Raw genomic sequence first — 6,000 nt, 5'->3', positions numbered from 1 at the left:
CGGAGTTAGCAGACAAAGATTTCAAAATAACTATGAATGAAAGAAACATGGACAATTGTAGAAAATGAAAGACAAACTAGAAATCTTTAAAACAACCTAAGGAAAAGGACATGTTTCATTCAAAAGAGCAATAAGAAGTCTGGTAACTTTTCAAAAGAAACTGTGGAAGCAAGAAGACATGAATGACATCTGACAGCTAAAGGGTTGAATGGAAGGGAAAAAAAAACCCTGCCTATTTAACATTCTTTGACTTAAGAAAAATATTCTTCAAAAATGCAGACAATTTAAAGATATTTTCCAAAGGGAGTTTAAAAAAACAAGCTAAAACAATTAAACAACAGCAGAACTGAAATTCGAGAAACTCTAAAGAGAGTTTTCAGGCTGAAGGAAAACAATTACACCCAAAGACACATAATGGTAGGAATGATCATCGGCAGGAAACAAAATGTAAGTTTTTATAATGAATATTGACTTACTAAAACAATCCTGTATACTTTTACAACTTTTACGTAAGTCTAAACATTTTCAAAATAAAATGTGTTTAAAAACACGTTGAACTGATACCCGAAAACTAGCGATGATGGAATCCCCTCCAAGGGAATCCCTACTCCACCCCCCAAGACTAGAGATTATGGAGCCCCAGCAAATGGTGCTCACAATCTTCATCCAACAGCAGATGTGACAGAAGCCCTAGCGAGACACCACCAGTTCCTTCCAAAACTAGAGGCAACCTGAACTCAGATAACATCTGTCATCCGCAAACACAAATGCTGGGGGCTGAGCAAGCAAGACCTACATCCCCTCAAAACTAGAAATTATGAGACTCCAGCAAGAACCCCCTAGTAACTTCCAATTCTAGAAATGACAGCAGCCCCATAAGTCACACACTTACCTGCTCCTCAACACTAGAAAATGGGAAGCCACAGCCCAGTGACCCACCGAGTCTATGCCAACAATACCGACAAGGGCAGACCCAGAAAGAGAGACTTCTGATCTCCCCCAACACTAGAAGAAAGGAGTTCTATAAAGACCCCTCCAGAGCCCCCTGACTAAAGATAAGTCGAATCTCATGCAATTATCCCAATCCTCTCCCTGAATTAGAGACAATGGCCATCCATCCAGTGACCGCTCCATGTCACCGCAACATTTGAGAAGTGTGAGCCCCATACAAGCAGTTGTCCTCCAGCGTCCAAGCACCAGAGTGGAACCGCACTCTCATACCTCCCAGTTATCCCCAACATCACGAGGACTCCATCAAATGATGGAAGCTTCAGCAAGTGATCTTCTATATTCCTGCAAGATTAGAGATGTTGGAAACCCCAAAAAGCATCTTAAAACCCCCTATACACCAAGAAGAAGGGAGCCCCAACAAATACCACACCATTTTAACCAACACAAACCCCAGTTTGCCTCTTTATTCCTCAGACTAGATATGAGTATACCCAGCGAAGAGTAACCCAGTATCCCCGCCCAGAAAAGAAATGACCAGAGTCTCCCTAGGCAACACACCAGGCTCTCCAATGTAAGTGTCAAACAGATCCCAGCTGCCAGCTCGTCAGCGTCCTCTTGCTATGTAGATGTCTCTGTCCCCAACTGTAGTGGAGAGATGGAGCCCCATCTAATATCCCCTGCCCTGGGGAATGTTGAGGACCCAGTCTCAGAATAAGGAACACAGCAGTTGTCCTTACAAGCCACCAAACACTCCCAAGCTCCCCTTCTACAGAAGGTGACAGGAGCCCAGGAAGCAGACTTTCCCCCACCATTTCCTACTCCAGCAAACCCCTCTTATCTGTTGCACATCCTGCTGACCATTAAAATATCCTTTACTCCTTAAAGAGTCACTAGGAGCCAAGGAAGGCTGGAGCTGGGGGAGAGGCTGAGAAGGATAGAGAGGGGAGAGGAGCAAGAGTAAGGGAAAGATGAGACTTTCCATGTTGTCCCAAACACAGCCATGAATTCCAGAGGGCCCAATCAGCTCCAATCAAACCAGGTTCTCAGGGGTGAGCTGGAGCAGAAGAAAAGGAATTCTAGATTGATGAGGATAGATCGCCTGGAGGAAAGGTGGGTGTGTAGGCTAGCAGCCAACATAGCCACCTATGCTACTTCCACCTGTATTTAGGCCCTGTGCAGTCTCCTCTCACATCCGATTAGCTGTGAATTGTCATGAACCCAAATGATCAATACAGTGCTGCAGAAATGACAGTGTCTCACATCTGAGGCTACATCCTAAAGCACACTGAAGCTTCCTCCTTGGTCTCGTAGATTGCTCCCTCTCTAGGGGAAGCCATCCACCATGCCATGAGGATGCTCAAGTAGCCCTGTGGAGAGGTCCACGTGGAGAGGAACCAACTTGTCAGCACCAATTGCTCACCATTCAGTGAGCCACCTGGGAAGCTCTTCCAGCCTCAGTCAAATTTTGAACTTTAATGACTATGTATGCTAGCATGTTTAGGAGTTAAGTATACTGCTGTCTGCAACCTTCTTGAAAATGCATTAAACAGAGATGGATTCTTGGGTGATAAATGGATGGAGGTGGCAAAGTAAATATAGTAAATTGTAACTGATGGAATGCAGGTGTGGGCTGTCTTCATTAGGGCTGCCATAGGAAAGTACCACAGACCGGGTGGCTTAAACAGCAGAAACTTTCTTTCTCATAATTCTGGATGCTGGAAGTCCAAGATCAAGGTGCCTGCAGGATTGGTATCTCCTGAGTCCTCTCTCGTTTTCTTCCAGATGACCATCCTCTTGCTGCCTTTTCACGTGGTCATCCCTCTGTGCATCCATGCCCCTGGCATCTCTTGGTCTATATGTCCTAATCTCCTCTTACAAGGACAGTGATCAGATTGGATTAGTGTCCACCCTAATGGCCCTATTTTATCTCAGTTACTTTCTTTTAAGTCACAGCATCCAAATAAAGTCACAATAAGAGGTACTAGGGATTAGCGGTTCAACACATGATTGCTGAGGGGACAGAATTCTGTCCATAAATTGACTGTTCAACTCTTTCAAATTATCTCCATGCCTGAACATTTTTCCTAATAAAGTGGGTGCAGGTGATGTTCTAAGGCAGGAAAGAAAAAATGAATTGTTAACAAAAAAATTATGTTGGAACCCCCAGTTGTTCTGTGGAACAGGGATTATCATCGATTTAATATAAATATTAAAGCTGCGAAAGTCCTAGAAAAAAACCAAGGGATAAGTATTTTATATAGACTCTCAGAGAAAAGATGGTCTTTTAAAAGTATAACATAAAACAAGAAACGAAGTTAACATGTTTGATTTCCTTTAAAACATCTGCATGGCAGTCGTTGCATGGCAGCACCTACTAGAGGCAAAGACAAAAAAAAGAAAAGAGGAGAATGTTGGCAACTCATCACAAAAATCTAATTTATTAACATTAAGGAACACTTACCAACCAAAAACGAACAAGAATCCGTTGGAGAAATGGACAAATTACAAAGAACGTTTCACAGGAAACACAGAATGCTCTCAGTATAAGAGATGATTCTCAACTTCACCCACCAAGGGAAAAATACGGAGTAAAACACCATGATTCTTGTTTTTATTTATCAGATTAGGAACATTTACTGTTTGTTTAATATGTTGATCGATTAGGATGTAAAGAAAGTGGCACTCTCATACCACAGTGAAGAGGGGGTGAATTTGAACAACCTCCGCCCCCGGACACGAGGACCTTGACAGTCAGAGAGAGCCCAGCTGAGCCCAGGACTTGGTGGGAAAGAGCCGAACTGTGGCAGTGAACTCGGAGAAAGCCGAAACCAGAGGGAGAGAGACGAACCCGAACCGCTGAGCCAAGGAGCGGCGGGGAGAGGCGGAGGGAGCCAAGGCAGGTGGAAAGAGCCGAAGAGAAATGGAAAGAGCCGAAGATGTGAAGACACAGTGGAGGCCAGGCAGAAGGGCCCAAAGCCTGGTTGGAGGAGCCAAGCCCAGCCGAAAAGCGGCAAGAGGTGGCGGAGAGAGCCGAGCCCAGGGGCCGCTGAGAAGAGCTGAGAGGTCGTGGGCGGCGGAGAGAGGACAGGCTGGCGGCGCCACAGAAGGAAGCGGAGGCGAGGACAGCGGAGAATGAAGGCGACTGCGCTGGATGGGAGCCCGGAGCCTCCCACGCGCCCGAGCTGCCCCAAGCGCCCCGCCGGAGGGTCGTCGACCCGGTCCCCGCTGCCCTCCTCCCCGCTCCTCCGGCCCCGCCGCTGCCCACGGCGCGGGGCTGTCTGGCTGGGCAGCGGAGTGTCCTCTGCCCACGACGAGGACGCGCGTGTCCCCACGGCTGGATCCTCCAGACGTGATGGCTGCGTGGAGTCTGGCGACGATGTCTGCTGCAGGGACTGACCCTGGGGGTGCAGAGTCTGACCCGCACTGAGCCCGGGACCCAGCCCGTGGGGAAGGCTGCTGTGGGGCAATGACCACGCCGGCTGACCAGAGGTCTGGGAAGAGGCTCCCATCCTAGACCGAGGCTGGAATGCGAACTGTGGGCCCCTCCTGAACTTCTCCCCACTTCCAACACCAGCGCCAGGCTCTCATTCAGGGCTCTTGATTGTGTCCAGCAGAGGATTTTTAGAGCGATCGCTCACGGAGCCTCTGGGAGGACAAGGACGGGCTGGAGCCCCACTGAGGCTGCTTCTATTAGCTGTTGTCCAAATCCATTGTCATCAGAGTGTTGCTCCCACCTCCTGGTTCAGAGTCTGTGTGGATGCTTCTGATCCACAGAACTGTTACACTGGCTGCAGTGTGGAGGCTGCAAATGGACGTATCTGGCATTTTCTGCTTTTGAATCAGGAAGCTGATGTTGTCTCACCCCAGGATCACAAAGTGAGGGAAGCCAACAAACCTAGGATAGGAGTTCAGTGGCTGAGAAACCAAGAAGGATGACAGACGTCTACTAGGAGGCCCTGTACTTGACGTTTTTTAAGAGGAATCACTGGAGACCACATGTGTCAGCAACCTTGGGAATTTCCACTCTAATTGTTTATGTTAAAGTTGCTACAGCTGGAAAGCATGTATTGGACTTGGCAGTCTTCAGCGAGGTGGCCACTACTGGTCCCAATCTCTGCCTTTTAGGGCCCTTGCTAAAGGCTCCACCAGTGTTTACATTGAGGAGACCTGGTGCCTAAGCAGACCTGAGCTGACTGGATGGCAGTGAATACGAAGGGTGATGGGAGACATTGATGTTAGGCCACTGAAGGTGAGAGCGGGACCAGCAAAAGGTGGACCAAAGCAACCCAAATATCATCATCTGATGAATGTATAAACACAATGTGATCCGTATCTCTGTACATTGTATGTTCTTCAGCCATAAAGATATGAAGGACACGTGCTACACCATGGATGCACCTTGAAGACCATCTGCTAATTGAAAGTATCTAGTCAAAGAAGACCACTTATTATATGATTCCATTTACATGGAATGTCAAATATGGGCAAATGTGCACAGACAGGAAGTAAATTTGTGGTTGTTTAAGGTTGGGGGTGGGAGAAGGAAGTACATGGGTAATACTCAATTATTTCTATTTGGTTCTTATTACAATTTCTATTTATTGATATTCTGTGTGAATTGAGACATCATTCTCTTTATTTTCGTTGGTCCTTTGTCCCTACTTTCCATTAGCCCTTTGAGCGTATATAAGAGAGTTGTTTTAAAGTCTTTGTCTCATGAGTCCAATGCCTGGGCGTCCTCAGGAAAAACTTATGTCAGTTTCCATTTTATTCATATGAACCGGCTATACTTTCCTCCAGCTTCATATCATTTGTAATTTTGTAGTGGTAACTGGACATTTTGTGTATTAGAATGTGGTCGTTGTGAGAATCAGATTCTTCTCTCTCTCCAGGTTTTGCTGTTGTGGCTTTTTATGAGCTGCAATCATCCTTTTGTTTAGTGACTTTTCAAACTATTTTTGCAAAGACTATGTTCTTTGATGTGTGTGGTCACTGAAATCTCTTTTCAGTTGTCTTAACAATCAGCAAGTGACCTGACAGAGATTTCTT

This window comes from Diceros bicornis (assembly GCF_020826845.1).
Source record: "Diceros bicornis minor isolate mBicDic1 chromosome 30 unlocalized genomic scaffold, mDicBic1.mat.cur SUPER_30_unloc_1, whole genome shotgun sequence".
Classification (NCBI taxonomy): Eukaryota; Metazoa; Chordata; class Mammalia; order Perissodactyla; family Rhinocerotidae; genus Diceros; species Diceros bicornis.
Note: the sequence above shows the minus strand (reverse complement) of the source record.